This window comes from Prionailurus bengalensis, chromosome A3, assembly GCF_016509475.1.
Source record: "Prionailurus bengalensis isolate Pbe53 chromosome A3, Fcat_Pben_1.1_paternal_pri, whole genome shotgun sequence".
Taxonomy (NCBI): Eukaryota; Metazoa; Chordata; class Mammalia; order Carnivora; family Felidae; genus Prionailurus; species Prionailurus bengalensis.
This window is the reverse complement of record NC_057354.1, coordinates 140,138,891-140,158,960: the sequence shown is the minus strand read 5'-3', so window position 1 is coordinate 140,158,960 and position 20,070 is coordinate 140,138,891. Positions and strand designations below refer to the sequence as shown.

General features: G+C 53.5%; 1 long non-coding RNA gene across 1 annotated transcript; it reads right to left on the bottom strand.

The window, feature by feature from the left end:
* Positions 1 to 16,596: 16,596 nt before the first annotated feature.
* Positions 16,597 to 19,673, bottom strand: LOC122467041. Its single transcript, XR_006292835.1, has 2 exons — positions 18,875 to 19,673; positions 16,597 to 17,014 (listed from the first exon to the last, which is right to left on the bottom strand). It is a non-coding gene; the product is annotated as an uncharacterized LOC122467041 (long non-coding RNA).
* Between the last annotated feature and the right edge of the window lie 397 nt (positions 19,674 to 20,070).

Genomic DNA, 20,070 nt, shown 5'->3' with positions numbered 1-20,070 from the left:
GAGACCACGCAGCAAGAGGGCGCAGGGGAGGCTTGCAGGGGTGCGGGGGCACTGCGTGAACTTCACGCGTTTTCACGTCCAGCCCAGTGACGGTTTTGGGTTCACGAGCCACATTCTGTGCCAGCTGTTACAGTTCGTACACTTTTGGAGGGACAGAGGAACCGAGCACTCAGCACCCCCCACGGTGCCTGCAGGCAGGAGGAGCCCCGGTCCCGGGGAGCCCTGCGTGGCCCGGCGCCTCCGAGAGGCAGTGTTCTGGGTCCCACGGCAGGAGCCGGAGGGACGCCAGGGCACCCGTCACCCCAAACCCTTCACTCCTCACCCCTGCGAGCGCAGCGCCCCTCACCCCTCACCCCTGCGAGTGTGGTACCTGTCACTCCTCACCCTGCAAGTGGGGACCCCTTCTCCCCCCACCCCTGCAAGCACAGAGCCCGTCACTCCTCACCCCTACAAGTGCAGCACCCTTCACCCTCACCCCTGGGAGCAGGGCCCTTCACCCCTCACCCCTGCGAGTGCGGCGCCCGTCACTCCTCACCCATGTGAGTACAGCACCCATCACCCCTCATCCCTGTGAGCCCAGTGCCTGTCACAACTCACCCCTGTGAGTACAGAGCCCATCACGCCTCACCCCTGCGAGTGCAGCACCCTTCACTCCTCACCCCTGCGAATGTAGTGCACATCACTCCTCGCCCCTGTGAGCACAGAGCCTGTCAGGCCTCACCCGAGAGTGCAGCGCCCTTCATCCCTCACCCCTGCGAGCGCAGCACACGTCATGCCTCACCCCTGCGAGTGCAGTGTCCGTCACTCCTCCCCTGTGAGTGTGGTGCCCTTCACCCCTCTGAGTGCAGCGCCCATTACCCCTCACCCCTGCGAGTACAGTTCACGTCACTCCTCACCCCTGTGAGCAGAGAGCCTGTCACACCTCAGCCCTATGAGTGCAGCACCCTTCACCCTCACCCCTGGGAGCGGGGCGCCCTTCACCCCTCACCCCTGCGAGCACGGCGCCCATCACTCCTCACCCATGTGAGTACAGCACCTGTCACCCCTCACCCCTGTGAGCCCAGTGCCCATCACTCCTCACCCCTGTGAGCAGAGAGCCTGTCACACCTCAGCCCTATGAGTACAGCACCCTTCACCCTCACCCCTGGGAGCAGGGCGCCCTTCACCCCTCACCCCTGCGAGCACGGCGCCCGTCACTCCTCACCCATGTGAGTACAGCACCTGTCACCCCTCACCCCTGTGAGCCCAGTGCCCATCACTCCTCACCCCTGTGAGCAGAGAGCCTGTCACACCTCAGCCCTATGAGTGCAGCACCCTTCACCCTCACCCCTGGGAGCAGGGCCCTTCACCCCTCACCCCTGCGAGTGCGGCGCCCGTCACTCCTCACCCATGTGAGTACAGCACCCATCACCCCTCATCCCTGTGAGCCCAGTGCCTGTCACAACTCACCCCTGTGAGTACAGAGCCCATCACGCCTCACCCCTGCGAGTGCAGCACCCTTCACTCCTCACCCCTGTGAATGTAGTGCACATCACTCCTCGCCCCTGTGAGCACAGAGCCTGTCAGGCCTCACTCGAGAGTGCAGCGCCCTTCATCCCTCACCCCTGCTAGCGCGGCACACGTCATGCCTCACCCCTGTGAGTGCAGTGTCCGTCACTCCTCCCCTGTGAGTGTGGTGCCCTTCACCCCTCTGAGTGCAGCGCCCATTACCCCTCACCCCTGCGAGTACAGTTCACGTCACTCCTCACCCCTGTGAGCAGAGAGCCTGTCACACCTCACCCCTATGAGTGCAGCACCCTTCACCCTCACCCCTGGGAGCAGGGCGCCCTTCACCCCTCACCCCTGCGAGCACGGCGCCCATCACTCCTCACCCATGTGAGTACAGCACCTGTCACCCCTCACCCCTGTGAGCCCAGTGCCCATCACTCCTCACCCCTGTGAGCAGAGAGCCTGTCAGGCCTCACCCCTGCGAGCGCAGCGCATGTCACGCCTCACCCCTGTGAGCGCGGTGCCCTCACGCCTGGTTTCTGTCAGAAGGACTCATCTCTGCTGAATTTTGGATTCCCCTGAGACCGGCGCACTCCTCACCCAGGGTGAGGGGACATAGGACTCTCCTACTGAGGAGTGGTTGTCACACCCGCTGGTCTGAAAAGATTTCGCGCCGACGCCCCCCGGAGTGCCCCCGCCGCACCCCTCCCACCTAGGGCTCACCTGGCCCCAGGGAAGCCCACCGGGCTGACAGAAGGACGTGACCTTCCCAGGCCTCCTAGCAGACCCCTTCAATACAGTCCTGCTGCAGGACCTTGCTGCCTCTTCCTGGAAGTAAACAACTCTGAGAGCAGCATAAAGTGTACATTTTACCAAACACAGTCACATTTCACAGTAAAATGAAGACCCACAAACCCGACACTCAGGGGCCAGCAGGAGCGCGGGCAGGACCATCCACACCTCCTGACTAAGGTCAGCGGCTCGGCGGGGAGGCTTCCTGGGCTCGGGCCTCTGCCTCCCCCCACTCCCTGCCGTCCACACTCCACACACCTGGGCGCGAGGGTCTCCGCACAGTTGACGGTGCCCCCGTCGGGCTCCTGAACCAGCCAGGGTCAGCACCAGAGGCTCAGGCAATGCCAGAGGCCACACTCCAGCCGGCTCGGGAGTCCTGGCCGGACGACGGGACTTCCCAAGCGCCACGTCCACCGTGTCCACGTCCAGTGGCTCATCCAGCGGCTCTCCCGGTCCTGGAGGCCGCGGGTCTGGTCTCCCCTGAAGCCTCTCCACTTGGCTTGTGGGCAACCGCCCTCACCCTTGCCTGGCGACCGACCCCTTGCCTGTGTCCAGACGTCTCCCCTGAGGACACCAGTCAGATGGGACCAGGGTCCAGCCTGATGACCTCGCTTAACCTCAGTCACCTCTTTAAAGGCCCCATCTCCAAACGCAGCCATAGTCTGAGGTGCTGGGGACTTCAGAAACCGAGGTTAGAGGACACCATTCGGCCCATAACAGGGTCATCAGACGAGTCCCTGCGCGAGGACTTTACGCGAGACTCCGCCTCCAGCCGCCAGCGGCTGTGCAGAACAGCTCCCTCTCTGCCCCTGCAGCCCCCTCGCTGCACCAGGTCTGTCTGTCCCTCCGGCCCAGCTTAGCCTCCCCCAGAACCTGCCTACAGCAGACGCTGCCTGGGGATCTGCGATTTCCACCGTTTCCCACGGGTAGCACGTCCCATCACAGCCTTAACTCCTCGTGAGCCACTCGCTGACTTTTCTTCCCTCTTAGCTCTCCGCTGTCAGGCCCCGTGAAAATGGGGACTCTGCACATCTAGTCCATCAGTGCAGCCCCCACATCCCGGTTCTGGGGGACAAGTGTCAACCGTCAGAGAACCAGGGCCACGGGGCAAGCACACCCTGAGATCAGAGGGGGACAGCAGCTGAGGGCTACTCACCGGCCGCAGAAACCACGAGGGGTAGAAACAGTACCAGTGATGCGGATGGGCCACTGCACTGGGCCAAGCTCTCGTGGCCTTGTGGCTCCAAAAGGGTTGGGACCGGGGGACAGGACACGGAGCGGCCCCCCAGACCGTGTCTACGGCATCCCGGGGACAGAGCTTACCCGAGGAGACACAGAACCCTCTCCCTCCCTGGGGAGAAGTAAAAGGGGTAAAATGTCCATGGGGGACAGGAACAGAAGGCGGACGCTGTGGCTGGAGGGGAATGGGGGCTGGGGTCTCCTGGAGGGGCACAGAAACCCCCCCCAACACGCAGCCCACGGGAAGGCAGGGTCAGTCAGAAGGTTACAGACCAGCCCCTCAGCGCGGGGACAGAGGTCCAGTCGGAGGTGGCAGGACGCAGAGTGTGGGGAGCAAAGCACAGGCCCCGGGGCTGAGAGGACAGAGCTCCAGCCACACAGCACAGCGCCCTGAGCCCACGGCCCTGCTCCACGCGTGTGACGTCCAACAAGAACGAATCAGGCGAGCCGAAGGGCAGGAGAAGCCACACTCCGAAGACACACAGCGATCATGAGAACCAGAGCCAGAGGACACAGTCGGAGTGACCGTACGAGGCACGGGGTGCAAGTGTGACGCACGCGTGAGGGTCTCTAGTGGGGAAAAGGGACAGACTGCGACGCCAAGGGGGTCGTCATCAGGCAGATGAGTGCCATGTGTATACACACGGGGGCAGGGGGGAGAGGGAGGGACACCAGGGTTCAAAACACAGTGACACAAAAGAAGTACCTTCGGTGCCCTCAGGAGCTGACTTGACACATTCCAGGAAAGAATAGGGGAGCCTGACGGGAGGTCAATAGGAACTTTCCAGATGCAAAAGAATGAAGAGGACAGAGGCCCAGACACCCAGGGACACGCGTGCGGTTGGAGCAGGAGGAGAGAACGGGGCAAAATGAATCTCTGAAGTAAGACAGCAAACGACCCGACGACACACGGGAAGTGCAGAGAACAAACACCACCACATCCCGGCGCCCGGTCCCCCCAGCATCACGGGCCCACGACCCTCATCGTCCCGTATCCCGGCGCCCGGTCCCCCCAGCATCACAGGCCCACGACCCTCATCGTCCCGTATCCCGGCGCCCGGTCCCCCCAGCATCACGGGCCCACGACCCTCATCGTCCCGTATCCCGGCGCCCGGTCCCCCCAGCATCACAGGCCCACGACCCTCATCCTCCCGCATCTGGAAAGCCAAGCTTGTGTGCAGGGGCCAATCTGTGGAGTTCACGGAAGATGAACATAGCTTGCCTGATATCCTAGGCTCCAAGACCTGACGACAAAGGCACAGGAAAGGATTAGAATCTGCCTGTTATTATTATTAGTTCTCTTTATTTGTAGCAATCATTCACTCATTTAAACCTCAAAAACATCATCATCTTTGTGGACATGAATTTTACATCTGCTTGATGCTGAAGGCTGGGGGCAGGAAGCCAGGTGCCCAAGGTCACGGGCAGGTGCGTGGGGCCTGGGCCGACACGGACTGATGCTGATGAGGAGAGCCACAGGCCCCGACGGCCGTCAAGGCTGTGCTCTCCCCTTGTGCGGAAAGGCAAAAGAGCATTCTGAAACACTGAAATAAATGGAAAACTGAGAATCAAAAGTTTAACAAAATTAATTTAGGTGATTATTAGAGTTCTGCAGATCAGTACAATAAAACAGTTAACAGCGTTCCTTGTGATCTTGATTAAAAACACACTCGTGAGTCTTTAGGCCGGGATCGCCGCGAAGGTTTCCTCCACATCTGAGCAACGCCTTGCCTTTATCTCAAGAGCAAAGCGCATCCTGGCAGAGACACCCTGATTTGAAGGCATCGTGGAACCAAGGTCACTTCTAGGGGATGTCATCTGAAATGCGTTAAGTTCCTTTAAACAGAAGACTTGCCCTTTATATGCTAATTATTTCAGTTCAAAGAACAACCCCACTGTTTAAAGGACAAGCAATGTTTGAGGAGATGTATATTAGAGACTTCGTGACTGAAACAGACCCCCGGCTTGCGGGACGCTCGGCCCCCGCTGGCCGGGAGGAAATGACATTGGCTTCTGCTTCCTCAGTAATCATACCTGACACACTAATTTTTCTGTAGCAAACAGAAATGGTCAATGTTTAGGCGACATAAACGATTCTGAAATATGTACTCCCAATGTCACTTTCCTCTCTTGGAGTTTAATTCGTGAAAAGCTTTTGACCTCCTAATTTATAACTCAGAAGTGGAGTCAATGCCTTTATTGAAATTCAGCTCACGGTACCTTTATTAATTATAGATTTTAATGTGGCTTTAACATCTTGTGTCTCAACTTATTAGAAAAATATCTCTACTTTAGGAGACCATTTCTATGGGCGAACTTGGGTGTTCTGCAGCTAATTAGAAAGTGGAAGATATGGGACCATGCTGCCTGGTCCTACGGGAAACCCACAGCTGAAGTTTTCCTTTGATTTTAGAAGCTGCCTTCATGCTGAATGTTTCAGACGAGAACTGTTCTGCTTTCGTGATGTGACTCTTTTTTCTTCAAGTTTTTAAAAATTCCAGTATAGGCACCTGGGGGCTCAGTTGGTTAAGCATCTGACTTCGGTTCAGGTCATGATCTCACAGTTCATGAGTTCAAGCCTCGTGTCGGGCTCTGTGCTGACAGCTCAGACCCTAGAGCCTGCGTTGGATTCTGTGTCTCCCTCTCTCTCTGCCCCTCCCCTGCTCATGCTTTGTCTCTCTCTCTCTCTCAAAACATGAATAACCATTTAAAAAAATTTTTAATCCAAGCATAGCTAACATGCAGTGTCGAATTGGTTTTGGATGCACAATACGCTGACCCAACAGTTCTACCCGTGACTCGGGGCTCATCATCCTTATTCCCCCACCTCCCAAACCCCTCCCCACTGGTAACCATCATGTTGTTCATTTGCTTTTGTTTCTTAAATTCCACCTATGAGTGACATCATAGGGTGTTTTGGATCTGGCCCCTGAGACAAGGGAAACAAAAGCAAAATTAAACTATTGGGATGTCATCCAAAGAAAAATCTTCCGCACAGAGAAGGAAACAATCAACAAAACAACAAGGCAAAGTACTGAATACGAGAGCATAAGGTGGTTCTCAGCTTCCAAGAGTTTATTACACACACACACACACACACACACACCTTTTACTGAAAACATATGACATCTCCCTTGAGGCTAGCTTGCAGCCCCGGCTGACCCCTAGCCGTTACACACAGAAACTCCTGTTCCCACGACCCGGAGGCTCAGCCCAGGTGGGTCCCCACACGGCACGCTCAGCACAGTGGGTGCAACCGTGCTCCGGGTACACGCACGGCGGGGGCTCTCACACTGAGCCCGCTTTGCTGGCAGCGGCTGCTTTGGATCTGGCCCTTCTCCGACTCTGCGGCCAGTGTGCTTCCCACCACAGTGAGGAGTGGCTGACACTTGGTCCTTCCTGCCTCGCTCTCGGGAAGTGCCGTTCCACCGATGCCCAGGGCGTGTGAGCACCTCCACCCCCTCAATGCTGGTGGCACACGAGCATCACCGTCCCTTCAGGAGACGCTGGATGGGCCCGGGAGCCCCGATTCAGGGTCTGTGGTCAGCCTCAGGAACCCATAGGAATCATCTCAGGTCACCAAAGCAGCCACATCACAGACAGCTCTAGAAAGTAGAGCGGGAGCGAATTCTGGAACTTACAATCCGTGAAAAGCTGTGCGGTGTGCAAGGATGTGAGCATGAGATTCAGGCTGGGTTTGAGAATCATCATCCACTGGCTGCGTGACCTTGGCATTTAGATTTGAACTTTCTGAGCCTTGACTTTTTCATTGAAAACAGATGTAAAGTCCACATAAAAGGCTTAGCGCACGGTGAGCTCTGAATAGTCATTTGTGAGATTGTTTGGTCAAATGTTGCATCGGCACCGAGTTCCTGAAAATGGCAGTTTGTATCAGAAAACATACAAAACTGTATTTTTTAAAGGTTTGAGCAGTCCCTGCTTTCAGAGAAAGACACTGATTTCTTTTCATTCTCAGTTAATACTTCATTTTCATTTGAAAGAATTCTAACGCCATACAGGCCTGCAGATTAATGAGACGGTTGTACATCCGTGTGGGCTGAATAGTGAGTTCTCATTACACATTGAATATCGAGATTCCACTTCTCTACCAAATCAAAGCAGCACTTCCAAAAATACTTCTGAGTGATAATGTTATTATCACTGGTTTTTATTTCCATTTTTGCCATGATTAGTTATCCTCGCGTTCTCTTTATTTTTAATTTTCTAGCCACATCTTATAAGCAAAGGAATCTTAAGATGTGTTGGCTAACTTGTGGGCTTTGCTCTAAATGCCTGGGTTCAATCCCACCTCTTGAAGTTACTGAGTTGGTTTGGGCAAAGCACCTGGTCTTTCTGGGTTTGCTCTCACATCTCCTCATCAAGCTACAAAACGCTCAGAGTCTTGTCTAGCACAAAGCGATCACTCAAAAATGTTAGCCACAATTACAGGGAATAAATGAAAACAAAAGTAATTTAACTGTTCCACCAGCATGTTCTTAGTCATGGTGAAGTTAGCACAAAGAACGTGGGTACTGAAGAGGGCACCTGTTGGGATGAGCACTGGGTGTTGCATGGAAACCAATTTGACAATAAATTTCATATTAAAAAAAAGAAGAATGTGACACAGGAAGGAAGGTCAGGGAAGAATAGTTTGTTTGTGGCTGCGAGTAAATTCATAGAGCATTTATCCAACTCCCAACCACACAGAATGAAACACCATTTTCAGGATTTAAATTTGAAAAAACTCACATGGCTTGACTTTCGGGGAGCTACAACTTATCACTTTACAAATGCCCAGATTTGTACTGTAGAGATAGTAATGAATTCCAGCCAACAGTGTTTCTGCATTCTCCACAACATTAAATACAAGGCGATGTTTCGGAGGTCAGATAAAATACAAAATGACAACGCCACGGATTACACAGCAACAGAGAAAGCTGGCTTGAAGAGACAACAGTGGAATTGCAGAAGAAAAATGGGTAAAAACAAGTGACGAGCAGGAGGCATACAGCCGCAAGCAAAATCAACACTGAAGACTGAGAGTGCCGTTGGACTAAAGCCCTTCAAATGATATCACTTTCGATTATCATCATTATAACCAGTTTTTAAAGAAAGATTCTAAAATGAAAGGAGGTTTATATCAAAGAGCATATGAGCAGCTATTCATAAGACAATACAAGGCTACTTTAGCCTAAAAAGGCCATGCCCGGAAAATGCCTGTCCACAAGAACTGAAACCACGGAAGCCACAGAATGTCCACCAAGTGGGGGGGACGGATAAAGGGCACGTGGTGTGTGCGCACACGGGTGTAACTTCTCCTGTACAGTGAAGGAACCCTGCCATGGGCAACAGCACGGATGAAGCTGGAGGGTGTCATGCTGGTGAAATGGGCCGAGGAGGACACATCTTGCGGGATTACACTTACATGGGTCCCTGGAGTCCTCAGACCCGCAGAAGCAGGGAGCAGAATGGCGGGCGCCAGGAAGTGGGGCGTGTTCGGAGGGCGTGAACCTTCAGTTCTGCAAGATTCGGAAGTTCTAGAGGTGTGCTGTGCGATGGTGTGCCTGCAGTGACTACCCACTGGATACCTAAGCAGTCATCAGTGAGTACTTACTGTATACATAAACATTCGTTAGAGAGAACGTACTGGATACTTACCCATTCGTTTGGAAGGGGGTGCCTGGGTGGCTCAGTCATGGAAGCATCAGACTCTTGATTTCAGCTCAGGTGATAATCTCATGGTCATGAGTTTGAGCCCCGTGTAGGGCTCTGTGCTGAGAGGGAGGAGCCTGCTTGGGATTTTCTCTCCCTCCCTCTCCCTCTGCCCCTCCCCCACTTATGCGGTCTCTGTCTCTTTCAAACTAGATAAACTTTAAAAAAAGCCATTGTACTTATTTTCAACAGTAACAATTAGAATATTCATGGAGGGGCGCCTGGGTGGCTCAGTCGGTTGAGCGTCCGACTTCGGCTCAGGTCATGATCTCGCAGTCTGTGAGTTCGAGCCCTACATCGGGCTCTGTGCTGACAGCTAGGAGCCCGGAGCCTGCTTCGGATTCTGTGTCCCCCCTCTCTCTCTGCCCCTCCCCCACTCGTGCTCTGTCTCTGTCTCAGAAATAAACAAACATTAAAAAAATAATAATAATAATAATAATAATAATAATAAAAGAATATTCATGGAAAAAAGATTCCGCTTATACTAGAATAAAATAGTTATCAAATGATGATATTAATATAAGATGTACAAAAACTTTAGAGAGAAAGAGTTTAAAGTTCTCAAAGACAAAAACCCTGAATATATGGGGATGTACACAATGGGTATAGATGAGAAGACATAACACAGTCCATATATCAGTGGTCCCTAAATTAATCTAATGATATGATGCGTTTTCCATCAAAATTCCAACAAGATGCTGAAAGAATACTTCAACTGAATTTAATATCTGTATGGAGGTATGGTGGCTGGAGGCCAAAGCTTCGGGAGACCAAGAGTCAGACGGAAGATTCCCAACAAACAGGAGGAATTATAAGTGGCCTATCAACTTACACGATATGTCATGAATAAGAAAAGGAACAGGTGGTCAGCAAAAGGACACAGATGACCTAGACAGATGTAACAATAGTGTATGGATGTATGACAGAGTTGCCACACAGAACAAGGGGATAAAATGAGCTATTTAGGGGGGGCCTGGCGGCTCAGTCAGTTAAGCGTCGGACTCTTGATTTCGGCTCAGGTCATGATCTCACAGTCGTGGGTTCAAGCCACATGTTGGGCTCTGTGCTGACAGCGCAGAGCCTGCTTGGGATTCTCTCTCTCTCTCTGTCCCTCCCCCCTCTCTCAAAATAAATACCTTAAAAAATGAGCTATTTAAAAATAAATTCCATAAAAAAGAAGATACCACCAAAGTAGACATTAAGAGAGAATACTTACAACACACATCAAAGTATCACCAGCTTGTGCTGAAACCCCACTGCACAGCATGTTCGTCGGCCGGGCAGGGGTCTTACAACAAAGCACCACAGACCAGGGGCATAAGAAACAGAATTTATTTTCTCACAGTTTGGAGGCTGAAACTCCAAGATCCAGGTAGGACTGGTGCCTTCTGAGGCCTCCTTCTTTGGCTTGTGGACGACTGTCTTCATTCACATGGAGACATGTCTGTCTGTGCCCCGGTCTCCTTTCCTTATAGTGACCCCAGTCATGTTGTTTGGGCCCCCAAACAGCCTGATTTAACTCACTTGCCTCTTTGAAGACCCTGTCTCCATTCTGAGGTACTGGGGGGCCCACTCCTACCTGTGATTTTCACGGGGACAAAGTGAAATAATAATAGCAACAAGAAAGAGTTTGGACATGGACATGAAATATGGACAACATATTTCAAATGGACAACGCACAGAACACGGTAATTTGTAATAAGGAAACGCACAGTTAATCCTCTGGAAAGGCGGTCAGCCTCACTAACATTTTGCATAAAACAGAACTCAAAAGAACCATGTGATGTTATTTCACGGGCCTAGGATTTGCCCACATGAACAGGTGTAAAGATGTGCACAAATGGGCACTTTTTTTTTTAATTTTTTTTCAACGTTTATTTATTTTTGGGACAGAGAGAGACAGAGCATGAACGGGGGAGGGGCAGAGAGAGAGGGAGACACAGAATCGAAGCAGGCTCCAGGCTCTGAGCCATCAGCCCAGAGCCCGACACGGGGCTCGAACTCATGGACCGCGAGATCGTGACCTGGCTGAAGTCGGATGCTTAACCGACTGCGCCACCCAGGCGCCCCACAAATGGGCACTTTTGTACGCCGAGGCAGATGCACAAATGGGTCAACGTGGTTTGGTCAACGTGTGGGAAGAACCTTGCAGAGGCGCTGACTCCACGAACCCACGTGTGCGATCCCCGCAGAGATCGTCACACGCAGACACTACTGAGGCAGGACGCCATACCATTTGTGATGGAGAAACACTGGAGTCCACACAAATGCCCATCAGTAGAGCAAACGCCACAACACCTTCAGTGCCCACTGTGGGCGCGGGGACTGGTGCCAGGTACACAGCGGTTGGGAACAATAAGCACTTTCCCACCCACGTAAAACTTACCGTCTGGCCAAGGTAAATATTCAGAAATTCTAGTCTGTCACTCCCCGGACAGACTGAGGTGCTGTCCTTCCCGCACCCACAAGGAGAGAAGGACCAGCCGTGAGTGAGCCCAAGAAGCACCCCCATGAGTGTTCACCACACCCCCTCCCAGGCCGATGTGCTCAGGACTCAGCTCCTCACACACCTGTCCCATCGTGGCACGTGAGCACACACCTGGACATCATGGGCCATAATGTCTTAACCCCGTAACCTCAGTGCCCACCGCGGGACTGGGAACCTGGGGTCCCACACGCTGGACAGGATGAGCAGGAAAACATCTACTCGTCAGCCGAGGCTGGAGGTTTGGGGCGAGGTGACCCAAGAATTCCAGTGAGAGGCGAAACAGAGAAAGCAACGGCGTGCTTCTTAAAGCAGGCGTGCAGTGCTGGCTTTTGTGACAGAGCAGTAGGAATGACTCCAGTGCACAGAGCACATCGTTCAAGGTGCCCGCGACATTGGCGCTTGGGACACCTAAAGGAACAACTTCCAACAGACTCAAACACGACTCTAAAGGCTGTGTTTAATGTGACAAAGTGCTTCTAAAACACACTTGAATTAACTGCAGAATGACTCTAATAATTCTGTTTCTGCATTACATTTTCAGCTGAACTTTGTTCACTTGTCTAAAAATACCTTCCTCTGAATTCCACCTGTCATCTTCAGAATCTTCACATGAAACTTTTGAAGTGATAATGATAGTACGTGTTCTTATTAAAACCTTAAGCGAAAATGTAAGCCAAAAATATTTCACATTGTTTTTCCAATGAAACCATATTTAGATACAAATTGGTTACTTATGCAACAAATATTTCTAGGATCCATTGTAAAAATATTTTTAATACTGAATTTTCTTTTTTAAGAAAATTCAAGTCAAAATAGAACATTTATTTTCCCACACCTCTATTCACATATGTAGCCTACACACTTCATTTAGAGCACAAACTGTATATTACACACACATCAATAACTGTGACGTCTTCTCTTCTTGACCTTTAAGGTCACGAGCCAGTGAAAGAAGTCATTACAAACGGCAGATGGGCAGTCTGTTGCTGCACTGAATCCAGTGAGGACAATATACACTGAAGGCTCGGAGGAACCCTGACATCCTGTACACACCCAACGCTGTATGACACGGGTTACCCACTGGCTGCAGGGAGTTCTGGAAGGCAGCCTGAGAAATTTATGTGATGAGAGAAAAACACAACAGGAAGCTGCCCCCTGTTATACATGTGCCGTTTTTAGAAACTTCAATCCTCCTACTAGAAATATCTGGAGTTTTAAGGCTGCAACCACACACTGTGTTTTGTCTTAGCCCACTCAGGTGCAAGACAAACTACCACACCCCCGGTCAGATACAGACTAGACATTCACGTCTCAGTGCTGGAGGCTGGGGGGCCCGGGTTGGAGCACCCCTGCTGGGTGAGGATCCTTCCCCAGAGTCCTCACCATGTCTGCATGGGAGGGGCGGTGAGAAGGCCCCCGGGAGGGTGGAGCCTCCTGACCTGATCCCATGGCCCCACCTCCAACCACCAGCACCCAGGGCACTAGGGTTTCAACATACGGATTTGGGGGATGCGAACATTCAGACCGTAACACGTTTCAACAACAAACTTTGATAGTGGAGAAAAACGCAGCAAACAAATGAAAACCCACCCAACACCCCACACACACACATGCGCACACACGTGCACACACATGCAGGCATATACGTGCATTCGGCACACATACACGTGCATACACATGCACATGCACACACGTGCCCACAAAGCACACGTATGTACACTCACACCTGTGCACACACGTGTGTACATACACGCACACGTGTGCACACAGATTTTATTGAGGCCAAGGCTGTGCTGTAGGTTTCCTTAAAACTTAGATAAGAAATCACCTGCATTATTGTTTCTCCCTCCCCTTCCTCAAAAAAAAATAGAGAAAAACTTACTACGTTTCATCCCTGATGAACACGCCAGGATGGGGCATTCCATTCGGGCAGGCATGTGGCTTTGTCTCCAAGAACCATCTGTGTTTAGAGTAAAACAGGTGACAAATGAAAATCTTAGGGTCTATAATGTATGTATTTTTATAAATGGAAAGACCAGATTGTTCGTTGGTTTATTCGTTCTATTTAAAAGATTTGTCTAAAAACGTCTTTACGAAAAGGAACTAAAACATCAGGGCTTTTTTTCTCATTTGAAAAGTAGCAGACACAGACCTCTGCTACCAGCTACATGGAGGGACTGGGCCAAGCTTCATCTTGGGACATAAACATCCAGAAAATGGGACGGAACATTTGAAATCGGTGTCCTCGGGTGCCAGAAGTCAGGCAGCAGAGGGCGGGCCCCAGACGGAGAGAAGGAATGATGTCACTCCGGGCCCCTGCGGTGGCTGTGGGAGCAAATCCTCGGGGTAGGATGTTGGATTAAGAAAACTTTAGGGAAAAGTAAGACAGTAATCATCAAAGTTGAGTTTTGGTAAGGTGACGTCCCCCTCAGACGCTACCACGGGCTCAAGAATGAAGTCTTGTCATTCATGGACGCGGATGGTGTAGTCAGTGTGTGACCGACGCGTGTCTACCCTGCACGAGGACGGGAGCCCGGGGGCCGCGAGGCTGCAGAAGGGAGGGGGTTTCACCGCAGAAATCACCGCAGCTCTGCCCTCTCGCACCCAGTGTGGCCAAGCGGAGGCAGAACTCTTCTTCCCGGTGAATTTCACGTGAAAACAGAAGAGGAGCTCTGGGTCTGCTGTCGAGACTTAGTGTGGAACTTGCCTGGCTCGCCCCCCCAACCCCCCCCCCAAAACGCTTTCTTGCCAGGACGCTGGACGGCGTCCGATGGTCATCTGCTGAGGCTCTGGGCAGGGTAAGCGTTGGGGGTCCTTCCTCGCTGCTTAGGTCTCCGTGGCCCAGTCGGGGCCCAGTGTGAACGTGCGTGTCCGCCGTGCCGGCAGCGCCTCCCCGCCCCCGCCCCGCAGGACCTCTGTGCCTGTTCTGTGTTCTGGGAGTTTTTGTCACTTACCCAGCCCTTCCTCTGCCTGCCAAGGGGCAGAAACTTGCTTTTGGAGACAGAGGCCGGCGAGCAGGGGGCCTCATCCCGGGCCGCTGACCGGGTGGCACGTGGTGGCGCATGACCCAGGGATGGGCGGGGTGCCGCAGCTGGGCTGAGGGCGTCTGCCTTAGACAAGAGCAGACCAGGTTTCCCTTTGTGGGGAGAGGGAGAAAGGGACACTGGTGCGCTTCTGGTGGGCGGCGGTGAGGCCACCGAGTCAGCAAATCCATGTCACCTCTCCCCGTGCATGGAGTGGCCAGGCCACCCAGCAGGCCAGCCATGCGGTGCACAGAGGGTGACTCGGCTTCTGCGGCCGGAGGCCACCACGCGGGGCGGGCTTGCCCTTACAGCAGCTGACGTCACTTCCTGATGCCGTGGCACCGCCCACCCGCTGACCGCAGACGTCACCTTCCCGACGCTGCAGTGCCGTCTACCCGCTGACCGCTGACGTCCCCTCCCGGATGCTGTAGCACCGCCCACCCATCCGGCTGACCGCTGACGTCACCTTCCCGACGCTGTAGCACCGCCTCCCCGCTGACCGCTGACGTCACCTTCCCGGGGCCAGGGCGCCACCCACCCGCTGACCAATGACGTTACCTTCCCGAGGCCACAGCGCTGCCCACCGGCTGACAGCTGAAGTCACCTTCCCGACCCTGTAGCACTGCCTACCCGCTGACCGCTGACGTCACCTTCCCGAGGCCACGGCGCCACCCACCCGCTGACCGCTGACGTCATCTTCCCGACGCTGTAGCACCACCCACCCGGCTGACCACAAGCCTTCTGCCGCCCCCTCACCCCTCGTGCGTGCAGCACGGTTTGGGTATCTTCACACTCAGGTACCTAACACACGAGCTGCCGTGCACGGAGCTCTAGCACAGGGCAAGCGCTCACTAATTGCAAGGATCATATTTCTTGGTGAAACTCTAATCTGCTTGCACCCCTTCTCCATTAGCTCGCTGGCTTGCTCTGTGTCGATGGCCTGTCCCGTGTTCCTGAAAACCCCTGCTGGGCGACGTCCTCTTCTGTCGTCCTTGTTTGCAGGGTAGTAAGCCTTTCAAAGTGTTGTCTGGACGGGGGGGTAATAACACTGTTCTACCTCCTCTGGAGAAACATGAAATATTCGGTCATCTGAAAATACCTTCCAAGTTGTCCCATAACAGGATTCTACGGCATCTTTGCACAAGGGAAAATGTGAAAGAAATAAAGGATTACTCAGTAGACACTGCCAAGCGGCTTTCTTTTAAACCTAATGATGAGAGGGGTTTTTTTAATTTTGTAAGGAATATAATGATTTGGTAAAAATGTCTTTTACAACTTATAATGAAAATACGGTGAACATTTATTCTGTTAGTATTTTCACAAAACATTAGAAGTCCTCACTGTCACTGAAGTGTGCCATATGAGTATGGATTTCAGGAGTTTGGGCATAAAATTCCTCAGTTTTTCTCTTAGAGCTTAGAGTTTAACTTGTTCTAAGAAATACTCATACAATGCGGAAGTGCATAGATTTCAACAATCGTGGAATTATTTTCTCTGAAACCACCCAGAACATTATTGTAACAATTCTTCATGAAAAACCAGTATGATTAACCTTCAATTTATCTCTGACTATGGAGGATGCATATTTCAAAACAGGCTCTGGACCTTCTTTTGTCCTGTGAAACTAGCAGTATTTCATGGAAAATATGCGATGCAATCAGTGATGTCTACTTTGGGCCATGATTTCTACTTATGAAAAAATACAGTGAATTCAATATGGTTCTTGAAAGCATTTTGAAAAGTTCTTTTTTCCTGGAAAAAAAAATCTCATAAATATGAGTAATCTCTCTTTCCATTAGTACAGCATGACATTTATCTTTGTAGGTATAAAAACATGAATCAGCTGGCAACATATTTCTCAGGCAAGATTGCAGCCATTTTATTAGCGGGTCATTAACGGGAACTGTGGAGAGAGCTGAGTCATCACGGACCGTGACAGGAGGCAGAGGCTGCATTCTTGTCGCGCAGTGCAGCACGAGGTCCTCGTCATATATGTAGTTATCTACGTGTCCCGCTTTTATCGAAACAGCAACTGGTAAGTGTCCTTCTTGGCATCGGGGATGAGGGTGTTTAGGTTACTTAGGCAAAGTGAAAATACATGGCAATGGTTTTGTTATCCATAAAGGAAAATATCTTCTGACATTCAAAACTAGTCTTTGTGGGGGTGAGGGATCTTCTGGGGCTTGGTGCTTGCAGATCCTTTTCCTGCAAATGAACTTCAGATATATTTTAAAAGACCCTTCAACCAAAAGGCACATATGCACGCTGGTGCCTGTCAGAGAAATGAGGCAAAGAAAGCCCGATTCGCACCTCAAGAGTCACAGTCCTTATGGGGAAACAAGATGTTCACACGCAAAGTATTACAGGACAAGATATATCATAAAGGCAGTGGTTCTGCTCAGCCCTGCAAAGTGGAGTCCTGTATGTTTCCCTGACATTTTTACTGACCATGGAGAAATTGTGACTCCTACAGATACACCCCGAAGTCCCTGACAGATGATTGAGAGATGACAGACAGATGATCGATAGAGGATAGACAGATGAGACATGACAGATGATAGATGATTGACAGATGAGATGATACATAACAGATGACCGAGGGATGATTAGGTGGCTGGATGGATGCAGACAGACGTGGACACTGAGACACCATTACAGGCACCTGTCAGGAAGTTCAACCAGTTCTGTGTCTTTTGTCGCCTCACAACTGACGCGCATAGCGACTGGGATTTAAGCCCAGGCCTCCCAACTGGGAATCCCGTGACCAGTCTTACTCCTGCTGGGCAAGCTCTGGGACTAGGGGAGCGGCAGGGTCTTCCTCCCTCCCACCCCCCTCCTCCCCACACCCTTGCAGCCCCCACGTCCCCTCAGATTCGGGCTCCCTTAACTTTGCTCCTCCTACACCTCCTCCTTCCCCTCTTCCTTTTCCCTCCCTCCTGCCTCCTCCCCCTGCACCCCTGATTTTCAAAGCTGACGTCACTTCGCCAGGAGATCCATGCAGAGGAATCTGAGGACACAACCACATCCTTGCACGCCCAACGCGGTCGGCCCTGGGCTCTCTGTTTTCCGAGTCCGGACTCCAGCGTCAGACCCCAGGCCCCCTTCTGGGCCCGTGCCACATCCGGTCCAGGTGGCGTGTCTGCCCTGTGGGTGGCGCCGGGGACAGGGAGCAGCAGAGGCACAACTGTTCCTCTGCCTCGAAGCCTCATTTTCGCCCCCTATGACTTCACCTCCGCAGCCCTGGACGGCTACAGAGTCCAGCTCAGACACGCAGCCTCGGTTTCACAGGCGACCCACAGACGAGTGTGCGGTGTTTGGGGCCAGAAGTCGGTGTATGGGATCAGTGCGTCCTCCTCCTGTGCGGGCTGAAGTTAAGGTGCTCCCTGTATAAGTGCCCTTGAAGACAGCCCCACGAGGACTCAGAAGGATAACGTGCTCCCGCAACACCGCGAGCAGGGCCTGTGCTGGGGCATTGATCCCCCCGAGACGGTCAGCCGAGCGCAAACGAAGCCGTCAGCCCTGCGCCTCTGCAACCAGGCGGGTCCACACCCGGAGAGGCGTTGGCTGTTTTTCCAGCGCAAGATTCATGTCGCCTTCGTGCACCCCCCGGAAGAAACGTCCACGAGGGCCCGACACCAGGCATGGAACCCGCTTCTTCGCTACCTCTCAGCGACACTTCTCGCACCGGGACTGAGGCTGCTCGCGGTTCGCGGGGCCAGCGAACTGGGAGCAGGACTCCTGCTTGTGCTTTCGGAGAGGCTGGAGCCAGGCCTGGGCGGGCACGCGGCAGGGCGGGGCCTCCAGGAGCTGCTTCCGCTTCCGCTGAGCACAAACTTCCTCGGCCGGCCTCCTCCTACGGTGGGTCCCCAAGTGAGCACATCCTCCCCGGGCCCGCCTCCTCCTCCCCCTCCCCCTCCTCCTCCCTCTCTCCCTCCTCCCCCTCCCCCCACATCCTCCCCCGGCCCGCCTCCCTCTCCCCCTCCCTCTCCCCCTCCCTCTCCCCCTCCCCCTCCTCCTCCTCCTCCTCCTCCTCCTCCTCCGTCGGTCCCGGCTGAGCACACCCGCAGCCCGCAGTGAGAGCGGTCCCGACCCCACAGTCACGTGGCAGAGAAGCGTTCCTTTTGCAAATTACCCGGAATGGAGCAAATGCGAGGTCACGCAGGGCCCACCTCCTGACGCCACGATCTTAATTAGCTCTTGCAGACCCGACGCCTGGGGAACGGGTGTTAGGACTTCCACACAAGAATCCGGGAGACGCTCGGCACGTCACAAGGGCCGGCCGTGTGTTGAGATTTGACGGAAGGAGGCCTTGGATGGGACCCATGTGGGCTTTCAGAAAGAGCAGGAGGTCGTTTCACGGAACGTCCCCGAGAACGGTCAGAGCGTGCCCGTCACACGCCCGCGGCAGAGGGGCCGGGAGAGGCCTGGCCTCACGGAAGCTGCGTCCGGGTCGGGGCCGCGGAGGACGTAAGGGGGGTGGTGGCGTGAGGCCGCCCGGCCTCTGGGGAGGATGCCGGGGGGGCCCCCGGAGGCAGGCGGAGGAGCAGGGACCCGCCGTCATTGCGGAGACGAGCCGGCAGCCGCCCCGGGAGGGACCGGGTCCAGCTCCACGCGCCTGGGGCCAGGCCCGGCCCGGCCGGGACAGAGAGGCCTCCGGGAGCCGAGGGCAGGGCCCACCAGAGCCTGGCTCCAGACGCTGCCCTCGCTGCACGTTTCCCTGGGCGGCAGCCTCCCAGCTCGGAGCGGATGGCCGGGCCCCGGGTCTGCCGGGGCAGAAGGGCCACCTCCTGCAGGGAGACTCGCCTGAGCCACCCGCACATGCCACCTAGAACACGTGCCTCTGCGAATCCAGGATGGCTGGGTTTTGATGAGGATGAACTCGGCACTTCCCCCTACTTTCAGAAGTGGAAAGCGCCTGGGCCTCTCAGAAATACCCCCTGCAGGTTAGGTTATTGGTCACGTTCAGGTATATCTGTGATCTTTAACATCCGTGTGGGTGTGGCTTGGCCACAAACGAGGTGTCCTCACTGTGGCCTCACCATCCCCCACCCAGGGGTTGGAGTCCTCTTCCTATCCAAGGCACAAAGCCCAAATCTTTAGCTGTTCCTCCCTTCTGTCAAGAAAAATAACGTCTAGATTCTAAGTTGTCTGACTGCACACGCTTTCCCCTCAGTCCCTCAGCCCCAGAGGAGCAGGGCACTGGCTCAGGCTCCCGGGTGCCACCGGCCCTCCCCTTCCTCTCTGTGGGTCTGGTCCTGGCTTCACTTCGAGACCTCTCCCAACCCCAGGCTCAAACCCCAAGCTTTAACGCATCCTTTATTTTCTTTT